Genomic DNA, 13,676 nt, shown 5'->3' on the forward strand with positions numbered 1-13,676 from the left:
GGCACAGCACTGTGACAAAAGCCCGTCTTCACTTTTTGCCTAACGCCGACTGTAGAGCCACAGGTAGTATAAATTAACCCGGAACCCTTCACTTCGGCATCGTCCCTCAGCACCACATGTGGCTTCAGACGTTTAAACCCACACGCCACATTTCATGCACGGCTGCCTATAAACGCATTCACATGAGCCGCCGTCATACGAGCATTCCAGCTGTTCTACCATTCCATCATCCACACACAAAAAAGATGCTTCACTTAAAATGAATTTTTTTTATGTCAGATGTACTGAAGAGCGGCAGCATACTTGAGCAAAATTTATGAGAATCGGTATATTTGACAAGCATGACATGTGGTCATATGCTGGGGTACACCATGTGGAAAGGAATCCAAAAATTCCTTCTAGCAATGCGGTGTCGGAAATATCGGGATACTGATCGAAACAAGACGCTGAAGTCGTTCTCTTTGCTTCTTCTGTTTCCGGGCACACCAAAGTCGTCCCTACGCGCCAGCCGGCCATGGCTAATAAAATGTGCTACAGGCAGCCACGTGGGTGACCCACTTTCTCCCTTTCTTTTTCTGACTAGGCTTGAAAATCGTCACGACGCTCCCTCCCGAGTTTCTCCTTCTACATGGCTGCAATGCCTCGCTTCACCAGTCTGTCTGCGCAGCCCTTTCGAATCAACTGTGCTACACTCATGCGTTCAGATTACGGCAGTTTTCTTCCAGAGAAATACATGTGATTTTAACGGTACCAAAGAGTCATTTTGAATAAACCGAACGTTCGAATTCAGCGAGTTCCACTGCAGTACCGAGAACGTTGCCTGGTCTCGTTTGATGCAGCTTTCGGTGTTTAAATAAAATTACATTTCGTCGTTAAACCAGCAATATCATGCCTAATCCTATCTATATGAGGCAAGATATCATTCCAACCATAATCACGCAACACGTGCTGTTCAGCCATCAGCTCATTGAAGCAATGCATGATTCCAGCCCCATTTTATTGCCCCGAAAACCTCCATGAAACTGCAGTCTGTGTGCCTTATGTCTGTGACCCTGCATGGTACAGACACCTTTGAAAGCAAGCAGCACAAGGGGTTTCTTTCCATATGAGGATACAACTTTAAAAAACAACAGTTGCTCACACTGGTAACGGTCCGCGGCATCTTGTATTACTCTGCTGACCAAATGCAACAGTGAACAAAATCAGCTTTTTTATGTCCGGCTGTACAAAAAAAGCCAGAGGAATCAATGAGCTTTTGATTTGTCCTTGTGAGAGGTTCTCATTTAGATAACAATAAAAGAAAAAAGGACTTCTGTTCGGCGACCCTGAATGTGGGTGGAGCTTCACTGCAGACTTGAGTTGTACCCTACCATATATAGGTCTCGTGATGTGGCTTGTCATGCACTGACAGCGTTGCAAATTGCTTGAAGGTGAAAGGAAGGCCCCGCACCTCCGAAAGTTAGGACTTCTACGGATGCTACTAGAACCCCCTACATGGCTTAGAAGCTAACTCCTCCGGCTCTATGTATTGGACAAATGTTGTACATACCAAGTGTTAAGTTCGCTGAACTTTCTGCGGCGCCAAGGGTGATCAAATTCATTGAACCGCGGACGCACAACAGACGCACCGCAGACACACGGCGCGACGCGCGTCGGGGGCTGATTTCGTGTAACCAACGGTTCAGTCATGTTGTAAATACTTTCCTCCTTGTTTGTTTCTTCTCGTTTATTCATGTGTTAATAAATAGTTAACCTTCTTGTCCCGCCATCGAGTAACGTGATTGTTTGCAAGTCCGAACCATCTATTCATCATCATCAAGTGCATCCCCACATCGCCACCTGAAGGGGAAACTCAACTGGCGCAGTCGAGACAGGATCTCAACTGGCGTAGACGATGAAAGGATTTCAACTCCAAGCCATGAACTTTTTATGTTGAGCTTTGATGATCAGTTCAGGTGCTTGTAACACAATAAACAACAACAATGAACACAATAAACAAGATGGCTAAATGTCGGATCAAAAACTTCGTAAAATCGGGCTTCAAGTGTGCCCGTAATATTATATTTCACTGGCAGTTCTTTCACCGAGATTGCAGCAGTTCAGGCCATGAACCTCCATGCACCGGAAGCCGACTACACAATCAACAGGTGGCGACTGTGACCACTAACAGTCCCACTAACCGGTGTAAGATGGGCGCAGCATGCGAACCATAAATAATTGAAATATCTAGCTGCACACACAATGGATCGAGAGGCAGCACTCAGGCTACTTCATGCGTCCCTCGACGAAGTGCGGGGTCCGCGAATCTGCGACCGGAGCGGGTGTAGCCATTGCGCGGGCCCCCCTCCCTACTTCTGAGGTTCCAGCGGTGGCGGCCTCTTCGGGTAGGCACCCGAGTGGGTGATGAGCGTGGAGAGCAAGTCGAGGCGAAGGTGTCCATTGGGTGACCACCCCTTTCCTCACCCGGCACCTGCACGATCATGCGCTCGGCGTCATGGGCCGCGTCTGCGTGCACGCGCTGCACGTGGCTGCGGCAGTCGGTCTGACTGTCCGATTCATGGCTCCAATGCATAAACTTGCACCGGCTGTAGCCCAAATCCATGGCCGCGTGGCGCCGCAGGCTCGAGAAGCTCGAGAATAGCTGCTTGCAGCGCAGGCACGCCAGACGGTCGTAATCGATGATCGCCAATATCTTGCGCTCCATGGCCGGCGAGATACGCTTGATGCAGGCTCTGCTACCGCTCGGGGTCGCACTGCTGCCACCGTGCTGCAGAGGAGTCTTGGCCGACGGCGGCATCGCTGCAGCACTGTTTTCACCACTATTTTCGGCCGCACCGTTGGCAGTGCTGTTTGGCACCGTCGCAGCGGGGGTTCCCCGTCGGCGTGACACACCCTTGCGGGTGGCCTTCTTTGCCGCCGGCCTGTCTGGCAGCCGGCAGGTGCGCGAGCGACGGCCGCAGTGTCCGCAAGCGGCCGCCCCGTTGTTGCGCAGCAGGCAGTCGACCATGTGCTGGAGCCGGCTTTTGCGCAGCTGGATGTTGCCGCAGATGCTGTCGCGCAGCTTGACGATCTGCTCCTTGGTCTGGCCGTGCACACTCACCAGATGCCGCGTGACGCCCCACATCTGCATGAAGCTGGCGCGGCACAGCGGGCACGGGTAGCGCCGCTTGGTTGAGTGCAGCGACACCATGTGCAGGTAGAGCATCTTCACCGACGTGTACGTCGTGTCGCAGCTCAAGCACGCCAGGCGCGACAGGTCGCAGTCGCTGCGTGACGACAGGTAACTGGTGCGCGACAAGGACGCCTGGCTCGACGAGGGGCCCCGGCCCAGCTGCTGTTCTCCGCTCTGTGCCTCCACCGCGGCACTGGTGGGGCTCTGGTTGGGCTCGCAGCGGCCCTGGCACACGGCGTTCGCGGCGGCCGCAATTACCGCGAGCTGTACCTGCGGCTGCTTCTGCTGCTCAATGGGCACGGGTGAGGTGAGGACGCACAGCGGCATGGCGTCGCACAGGCGCTGGGTACAGTCACTGCGTGACGACAGGTAACTGGTGCGCGACAAGGACGCCTGGCTCGACGAGGGGCCCCGGCCCAGCTGCTGTTCTCCGCTCTGTGCCTCCACCGCGGCACTGGTGGGGCTCTGGTTGGGCTCGCAGCGGCCCTGGCACACGGCGTTCGTGGCGGCTGCAATAGCCGCGAGCTGTACCTGCGGCTGCTTCTGCTGCTCAATGGGCAGGGGTGACGTGAGGGCGCACAGCGACATGGCGTCGCACAGGCGCTGGGTACAGTCGCTGCGTGACGACAGGTAACTGGTGCGCGACAAGGACGCCTGGCTCGACGAGGGGCCCCGGCCCAGCTGCTGTTCTCCGCTCTGTGCCTCCACCGCGGCACTGGTGGGGCTCTGGTTGGGCTCGCAGCGGCCCTGGCACACGGCGTTCGTGGCGGCCGCAATAGCCGCGAGCTGTACCTGCGGCTGCTTCTGCTGCTCGATGGGCACGGGTGAGGTGAGGGCGCACAGCGGCATGGCGTCGCACAGGCGCTTTGTACAGTCACTGCGTGACAACAGGTAACTGGTGCGCGACAAGGACGCCTGGCTCGACGAGGGGCCCCGGCCCAGCTGCTGTTCTCCGCTCTGTGCCTCCACCGCGGCACTGGTGGGGCTCTGGTTGGGCTCGCAGCGGCCCTGGCACACGGCGTTCGTGGCGGCCGCAATAGCCGCGAGCTGTACCTGCGGCTGCTTCTGCTGCTCGATGGGCACGGGTGAGGTGAGGGCGCACAGCGGCATGGCGTCGCACAGGCGCTGGGTACAGTCACTGCGTGACGACAGGTAACTGGTGCGCGACAAGGACGCCTGGCTCGACGAGGGGCCCCGGCCCAGCTGCTGTTCTCCGCTCTGTGCCTCCACCGCGGCACTGGTGGGGCTCTGGTTGGGCTCGCAGCGGCCCTGGCACACGGCGTTTGTGGCGGCCGCAATAGCCGCGAGCTGTACCTGCGGCTGCTTCTGCTGCTCAATGGGCACGGGTGACGTGAGGGCGCACAGCGACATGGCGTCGCACAGGTGCTGGGTACAGTCGCTGCGTGACAACAGGTAACTGGTGCGCGACAAGGACGCCTGGCTCGACGAGGGGCCCCGGCCCAGCTGCTGTTCTCCGCTCTGTGCCTCCACCGCGGCACTGGTGGGGCTCTGGTTGGGCTCGCAGCGGCCCTGGCACACGGCGTTCGCGGCGGCCGCAATAGCCGCGAGCTGTACCTGCGGCTGCTTCTGCTGCTCGATGGGCACGGGTGAGGTGAGGGCGCACAGCGGCATGGCGTCACACAGGCGCTGGGTACAGTCACTGCGTGACGACAGGTAACTGGTGCGCGACAAGGACGCCTGGCTCGACGAGGGGCCCCGGCCCAGCTGCTGTTCTCCGCTCTGTGCCTCCACCAAGGCGCTGCTGGGGCTCTGGTTGGGCTCGCAGCGGCCCTGGCACACGGCGTTCGTGGCGGCTGCAATAGCCGCGAGCTGTACCTGCGGCTGCTTCTGCTGCTCAATGGGCAGGGGTGACGTGAAGGCGCACAGTGGCATGGCCTTGCACAGGTGCTGGGTGCAGTAGATGCGCTTGTGGGCCAACAGGTTGGCAAGGCTCCGGAACAGGCTTTGGCACACCTTGCACTCGAACAGCACATTGCACTCATTCAGCAGGACGTCCTTAACCTCACGGCTGCCGCCAGCCATGCACTGCACGATCTGGCGAACGCCCTGCACGCCCAGCTCGATGGGACGCTGCAGCACCGAGTGGTCCTCCTCCGCCGCCACCACCTGCACAAGCGGCCAGCCATCCCCCAGGCATCACTGAACCCCTCTCGCAGTACTCCTGTTTGCTATCACTCACAAACACTGAACAGGCGCACCTAATACGCAATGGCAAAAACCCTATCACTGATATGTACAATCATTTGTCACTATCCAGTCTCTTAACGAACACTTCATCCACCACGGGATGCCAGAAGGAGAGGTTTTGTTTTTGGCTTGTCCAGTGTTAGGCTGAAAGCATGGATTGTACCTCAACATTGGCAGTTACACCGCTATGCTGTCCTCTGGGCACAGATTATTTCAAAACTTTGTTCTTCACTTTTTCAATGCATTGAACACAAGTAAAAGTTTGGCACTGGGCTGGAATAGAAGCTTTCACAGTATTTGTTTGAGGTTTGCCGTGAGAAGAGTCACATTGTTACAGTTGAATCCACATTTTTTGCACAACAGCAGCCAAAGCAAAGTACGAAACCTCATCCTCCTGACACTCCAGTGCCTCTCAATGGTGGATGAAATGCAGCACTGCCAGCTTTACCTCCAGGTAAGACTGGAAAATTGTGTGACACTTGTGCTAGCCTGTTTTCCAGTGTTTGCCACAGTGTCAACATGTGGCAGCTGGAAATTTGCTTCATCGCGGTAGTGTTATTGGGACAGAGTACTGACTTATATCAACCATGTTTTCTTACCTGTAATCAAAAACTTTTCGCCCAAATAAATGTATGCCCAGCTGTGATAATAAGAAACCCAGTAAAATGTTTAAAACACTTCTTCGACATGGGAACGTTGCTGCACGTGGCAGTCAGCATCTGCACACACTAATTTTACAGACACGAGCTACCCACTGCCAAGGCAACACTCAATGGCAATAATGAATGTGACATGGTATTTTTTTAAAATAAAGTTGAAGGCACTAAGGTAGTTTTCAAAACAACTAGCAATAAAATAAGGCTGGGGATATATACTGTATACATCTGTACCATTTTCTGCCAGCAGCAGTACTGCCGATAGCAATGTCATTGTCAGCTAATGTCAGCTAGTTGGAAGAGAAAAAAAAATCAATGTGTTATGTATGACATTTTTAAACCAGTAGCTAGCGCCCCCTATGTGTGCTGTGCAGTATCTGTGTGGGTGTCCAGTCCAGGGCTTGGACACTGGGGGAACCGGGCAGGGACAAAAAGCACGGGAACTCGCCATGGCCGCTCTGGCTTGTAGTACGTAACCTCAATAAACTTTTACTAAAACATAACATGGTGTCAGAAGTGAAAGTCAACGCCTAGTCTCCGCAACGACTCCGCAGCAAGCAGCGCAACATGGCCGGTGTATTTCTGCAGCAACTGCCACCGTTTGAGCCGACAGACGACCCAGCGACGACCTGGGAAGAATGGCGTTCGTCGTACAGCATATATAAGCAAGCTTGTGAGCACGCAGCTAAGCCAAACTTCTGCACATTCTTGGCCCACAAGCATGACGAATATATCAAACGTTCCCGCCGCCTCCTACGCAACCAGACGGACAACCAGTGGATGAAGTCGAGTACATTCTTGACAAGTTCGACGCCCTTTATAAGCCTTACAGGAGCGCTACTCAAGCCACCGCCATTTTCAACTCCATGACCCAGCAGGTGGGACAGTCAATCGACGAATTCGTAGTTGAACTGCGAATTCAAGCCAAGCGCTGCAATTTTGCCAGCATAGCGGATCGACTGATTGGTGATCGAATCATCGTGGGCATTCGGGACTCTGCGCTTCGGGAGTGCCTGTTCTGCGAAAACGACTTAACGTTGGAACACATCATCACAATCTGCAAAGCTGCCGAGATTTCAAAAAAGCACTTGCAAGATCTTCAGGCGACTGAACCAAAGATAGAGGTGGACGCACTTTGCTGCAACAGTCGGCGGGCCAGTAATTGTCAACGCCACCAGCCCGTGAATGACCGACGTCCGCCACCGCCGCAACAAGGCCGCACGCCGACCCCGACTACACTCTCATGCTCGAGGTGTGGGAGCAATCATCCGCCGCGCAACTGTCTGGCATATGGAATGCACTGTTTTCGCTGTGGCAAGTTTGGACATTTTGCAGTAATGTGCCGTCAGAGGAGAGCAAGACCAGCTAGACCAGCTGACTGTGATGATCAACAGACGCAGACTAGACCATCGCACAACGTGTCGACGCTTGAGCGGGATGACTTCTTTCTTGGGGAGCTGACAGCGGGCAGTACTCTCAAAACATCGGACTGGACAGCTACACTCGTCATCCACAACCACAAGGTGACGTTTAAGCTTGATACCGGGGCTGACGTGAATATTCTTCCAAAGCATGTGCTTCAACAGTGGAGTGATCAACCAATGCTGCATTCGACTTGCATCAGGGTGTCTACGTATACAGGTGATCGACTGCTGGTCAGCGATGAGTGCACTCTGCAGACAAAAACACAAAACCTCAGCTGTAACTTGCAGTACCTTGTCGTAGACCTTGATGTGTTCCCTGTGCTTGGTGCTGAGGCATGCCAGCAGCTACAGCTGATTCGTCGACTTCATCATCTCGCCTCTTCAGGAAATGCAGCCGGTACTCCTCAGCGTGGTTCTGACGATGTCACAGCTCAAGACATCATTAAGGACTTCAAAGATGTGTTCACTGGGATTGGCCAGCTTCCAGGAACTGTCAGCATTGTGCTGCAAGATAGTGCAACTCCTACTATTGCAGAAGCAGAGCTCGAGAATATGGAGCAGGATGCTATCATCACAAAAGTCACGAAGCCAACAGACCGGGTGAACCCATTGGTAATTGTACCCAAGAAAGATGGCAGCTTACAAATCTGCCTCGATCCCAGGCATCTAAACAGTGCTATCAAGCGCCAGCACTACCGTATACCAACGCAAGAGGAACTGTTTGCTCATTTATGTGGGTGCACTGTATTCAGCCTGCTTGATGCCAAATCTGCATTCTGGCAGCTTACTCTCTCTGAAGAAAGCTCTTACTTGTGTACGTTCGCAACCCCTTGGGGCAGGTACCATTTCCTGCGGCTACCATTTGGACTGAAAAATGCTCCAGAACTTTTGCAGCGTTGCACGGATGATAGGTTTGCAAACATTGAGGGTGTTTACCCATACTTTGATGACATTCTGATAGCGTCCAAGACTATGAAGCAACACATGGAGCAGCTGCAGCTCGTCATGTTAACAGCTCGCAAACACAATCTCAAGCTTAATGAGAAGAAGGGTCAGCTAGCACAGCCTAGTCTGCAGTTCCTGGGACATCAGATCACTTCAGAGGGTCTGCAAGCAGATGCTGCAAAAGTGAGTGCTATCTTAGGAATGCCAGTGCCAACAAGCAAGACTGAACTCCTCCGATTTTTGGGTATGGTGACTTACCTTACCAAATTTGTGCCAAATGCATCAAAGGAAACTACATGTCTCAGGCAGCTGTTAAAGAATGACGTTCCTTGGCACTGGGATGACAACCTGACTCGAGAGTTCAGCAGAATCAAGCACCTCAGCTCTAAGACCCCTGTCCTTCACTTCTTTGACAAATCAAAGGAGGTTGTGGTCTCAGCGGATGCAAGCACATACGGAGTTGGTGCGGTACTCCTACAGGAAAATCATCCAGTAGCCTATGCCTCAGCTGCACTCACTGTGGCAGAGCAAAAATATGCCCAGATCGAAAAAGAGCTGCTCGCTATAGTCTTTACCTGTGAACGTTGCCATTTTTACACATATGGACGGAGTGTTGTGGTACAAACTGACCACAAGCCTCTGATTGGTCTGCAACAAAAGGACTTTGACAAGATAACCCCAAGGCTTCAGCGTCTTCTACTCAGACTCCAGCGGTATGATGTTCAGCTAACATATGTTCCAGGGAAAGAACTCATAGCAGCTGATGCGCTCTCACGAGCACCTGACAGTGCAAGTTCTTTGCAGAAGTATGAACCCGCTGAGTGTCTGGCTAGTTGTGTGGTAGTCAACGCTTCAACGTCAAAGCTGGAACATATCCGAAAAGCAACTGTTGAGGACAGCACTTTGCAACAGGTGTTGAAACACATCAAAGAAGGTTGGCCTACACGTGACACATTGCTTCCAACAGCAGTGAAACCGTTTGCCCATTGCAAAGATGAACGACACGTATGTGATGGCCTTATATTGAGAGGGCAGCGACTTGTCTTGCCTGTCACGTGTCAGCAAGATGCCTTACTGAGACTTCACGAAGCACACCGTGGCATAGTTTCATGCAAGAATAAGGCTCGAGAAAGCCTATATTGGCCGTCCATGAACGCAGACATTGAGGAGATGATTAAACGTTGTCATCACTGCCAGCGACACCAGCGACAAAACCAGTATGAACCTCTGGCTGAGCGTGTTTTGCCTGACCGTCCGTGGCAGAAGGTTGCAATGGACCTCTTTCATTTCAACAGATCTACCTACCTGCTAATTGTCGACTACTTCAGCAAGTATGTGGAGGTGCAACAAATGGCATCAACAAGCACTGAAGCCATTATCACTGCTCTCAAAGCAGTATTTGCCCGTTTCAGCATCCTGGAAGAACTCGTATGTGACAATGGACCGCCATTCAATGCTACCCAGTTCCAGGAGTTTCTCGCTTCTTGGGACATCACATACAACCCTAGTTCTCCCTATTGCCCAAAGTGTGGTTCAGACGCCAAGGTCAGTGGATGCGTGGAAGTATACACAGAGTTGGCCCACAGCACCGATCATATCTGGTCGTCACACCAGAAGGTGCCATGTATTGTCGGAACCGTTACCACATTAGACCTTTATTTGGCATTGCTCCAGTGCCACTGGCTTCTCCAGAGAACTATGACATAACTCCATTCTCTCACCATCCATGGCCTCAGCCTGCATCACCTCAGCCTCCACCTGCTCAGCTGGCTTCACCAACATCCCCCACACCAGCCGCATCATCACCTCCATGAGCAGTTTCTTCTAGCGTGTACCATACTTGCACAGGTCAGCGGGTAGTTAAGCCAGCAAGATTTCGTGAATGACAAAACCCAGAAAGCCTGAACACCGCCTTGTGTTGTGAACTTTTTGTTTTTTTAAAAAGGGGCGTGTTATGTATGACATTTTTAAACCTGTAGCTAGCGCCCCTACGTGTGCTGTGCAGTATCTGTGTGGGTGTCCAGTCCAGGGCTTGGACACTGGGGGAACCGGGCAGGGACAAAAAAGCGCGGGAACTCGCCATGGCCGCTCTGGCTTGTAGTATGTAACGTCAATAAACTTTTACTAAAACATAACACAATGCACCCGAGGTGTTTGGCAACAAAAATAACCTATGAAATATAGTATGCCTACTTCACGCGACGCAGCCTAACTACTTCCACAGCTACGAACATTGAACACAGCGTGGCACCACCCTCAGCTTTGCCTTGACTTTCCTTGTCAATTTAAAAAAAAAATTCCAGCCAAAACTGCTAGTTCTGCTCTTGCAATTGTCAGCACAGTGAAAAGTCTACCATAATATACCACTAATTTTATAGTCATCTCTGACAACAGACTCTCTCTGGGGCAAACATGAAGGAGTGCCAGACGACAGAACGCTTTTTCCAGTATAGAGACAACCGGGGCTGATTCTAAGCTGCTGTGGTTAACTGAAGCCACATGATATGATGCCAACAGAAGGTAGGCATTGCATGCGAGATTTATGTCAGCAGATGATGCTTCAACGTTCAAGTGTACTCCCCTCATCTTTCTTGACAGTCATGAAACTTTGTGTAGCACTGTGGGAGAGCTGCCTACAGTGACACCAGTGCCACATCAACTCAAGGGCACAGCCTTCCATTTGAACAGAGACTGGCATGCATCACCTCAAGCATCACTGACATCTTGTTGTGTTCTGGAACATGCAGAAAAGCACAATGAAAGGATCTAACTTGCATTTAAAATACATCTCACACATATGCAAACTAAATGGCCAAGCTGAACTACCTAAGCACACTCTACTCCACCACTAAATTAATTAAAGTAGCACTATTTCTTACGATGCTTTTAGCACAAGAGCAGGCCCTGTGCAAGAGTTTTCATGGCAGAACAACAGCCCTTCTGCTCACCCCTTATAGCGGATGGTTCTGTGCCAAACTTTGAGGCACAGAAGTGCAATGTGCCTTCTTTTGAAAAATGCGCTATGCCAAGGGAGAGATGTTCCAGGAAGTAAAACGGCCTTACTTCTTTAGACACACTGCACATGAGCCACCTCACACCAAACGATTGCGAAGGCTGGGCAACCCCAAAATCATAAAGGACCTTCACATAATACAGCTCAAAGGTTGTTCTAAGCATGACTTATTATAATTTATGTATTGCTATACCTTACTTTCCTAGCCTATAACCTGGCAGCAGCTTTTGCAAGATTCTGGTTTGACACACCACTTCTACAACCAGCATTTGTTAATGTTAACTGGTTCAGCTACAAATTATTGCAGTCTCCATAGCCACAGGATTCAGTATAATGTCTGGCTGCACTGTGGTATCTTGCTTACTCAAGAAAGCTCTTAGGCAATCCTCGGTCGATTGTTTGAGTGCATTACGAATGAAACATACATTATATCCGAGGTGGTACACTTCGGCTCATTATATCCAAGATCAACAAACACCTTAAGTTTGTTACATCCAAGGTAAAGATACAAAATTTCATTACATCCGACTTGGAATGCTTAAGTTCGTATATCCAAGATAGCATACATCATCATCATCATCATCATCAGCCTGACTACGCCCACTGCAGGAAAAAGGCCTCTCCTATATCTCTCTAATTAACCTTGTCCTTCGCCAGTTGCGGCCACCACATCCCCCCAAACTTCTTAATTTCATCCGCCCACCTACCTCTCTGCCGCTCCCTGCTACCGGTACCGGTAAGATACAGCTGTTGTATACTTTTCTCTTGAGGGATATTGGTAAACTGCCATTCATTATCTGAGAGAACCTGCCATATGTGCTCCACCCCATTCTCATTCCTCTAGTTATTTCTCTCCAACAGGTATAACAAAAGTTTGTTATACCTGTGATCAACACACGAAAATCATTATAACTGAGGTGGCATACTTAGGTTCGGTACATTCGAGGTAAACACAAAAAAGTCATTATACTAAGTTTCGTTATGTCCAAGGTGGCATACTAAGGCTCATTATATCCGAGGCAGTATACAAAGTTCGTTTGTAGCCTGGAGGGTGGGTTGCCACTTTCTAATGCTAGCGCATTAATAAGGGACGCTCCAACGAATACCCCAACCATGATCTTCCTTCGATTTGATAAGCACTGAAAATTTACCTGATGAACACCATGCCAGAATTTCTCAGCAACTTAAATTAGGGAATAACACAGCTTTCAAAATGCTACACAAATGCTGGAGAGAAAGCACTTCAAGGAAAGCGACTGAAACTGAGCTAATGCATAAGCACCACAATCTTGAATGGTGGCAGGGCAGAGTGCAGCCTTTGGCTACTCACAGCTTTAACCCTTTCAGGCGCCATTTTTTGTTTTTACTGAAATCAATTATTTTTGCACCTAAGTAGTATATTCAGGCCTCAAGAAAGGGAATTTGTTAGTTTTCGAATGTGAAAGACCAGCCGATTAATTTTTACAACGATGTGGAGAATTCTGTACAAAGTGTCAGATTTGTTAGAAATAATAACATCGAAATGTTCTCATGTGTCAGGTAAACACCCTAGGGATCGTGGAATCGCTTTGAGTTTCGAAGATTCACATTACGCTCGAAATTGAACAAAAACCATCGACGTTTTCACTCGCGGCAAAATCTGTCTGCACAAAAACGGCGGACAAAGTACTACCTCGCTCACACTTATGTGAAATATTATCTACTGCATTCGCTACATGGTACAAAAAAGCAACTTATTTGCATGAAGGGTGCTCAATTTGACTGAAATAATGAAATCACTGTTAAGTGCTTCAGTTTCTCAGAAAAAGCTGCAAGTTTACCGCTTACACAATTGTGTACAAGACACCTGAATGGGTTAAATACACTGAAATGACACTGTAGTTTCAAAGGTGTAAGGAAGGCCATAATTTCTTACTAAATGCCCTCCAGCTACTCTCTTGACAGAAAAAAAAAACAAATGCAAAGTGGTTGGTTGGTTGGTTTATGGGGTTTAACGTCCCAAAGCGACTAAGGCTATGAGAGACGCCATAGTGGAGGGCTCCGGAAATTTCAACCACCTGGGGTTCTTTAACGTGCACTGACATCGCACAGTTAAGTGATCTTTCTCCTAGACCTCAATGACATCTCTGAAATTGTGATGATGAAATGTATTCATCCAATCTTGTGTTTTCTGGCACCGAGTATGCTAAAGAAAAGTATGCTACAATGGCAGAAAAGCTGCACACTTTTGACATGGAAGACGAGACTGACAAGGATGG

The 13,676-nt window shown here is 50.5% G+C and overlaps 1 pseudogene across 1 annotated transcript in view; it reads right to left on the minus strand.

Annotated features, from left to right (window-relative positions):
* Positions 1–1,910: 1,910 nt before the first annotated feature.
* The window catches only part of LOC149354104 (uncharacterized), an 82,197-nt pseudogene continuing 70,431 nt past the window's right edge, over positions 1,911–13,676 (minus strand). Inside the window, exon 5 of the transcript XR_016289630.1 lies at positions 1,911–5,299. The product of XR_016289630.1 is annotated as an uncharacterized LOC149354104 (transcript). The remainder of the gene's footprint in view (positions 5,300–13,676) is intronic.

The sequence above is a fragment of the Amblyomma mixtum genome, chromosome 3 (genome assembly GCF_055824585.1).
Source record: "Amblyomma mixtum isolate Tamu chromosome 3, ASM5582458v1, whole genome shotgun sequence".
In the NCBI taxonomy this organism is placed as follows: Eukaryota; Metazoa; Arthropoda; class Arachnida; order Ixodida; family Ixodidae; genus Amblyomma; species Amblyomma mixtum.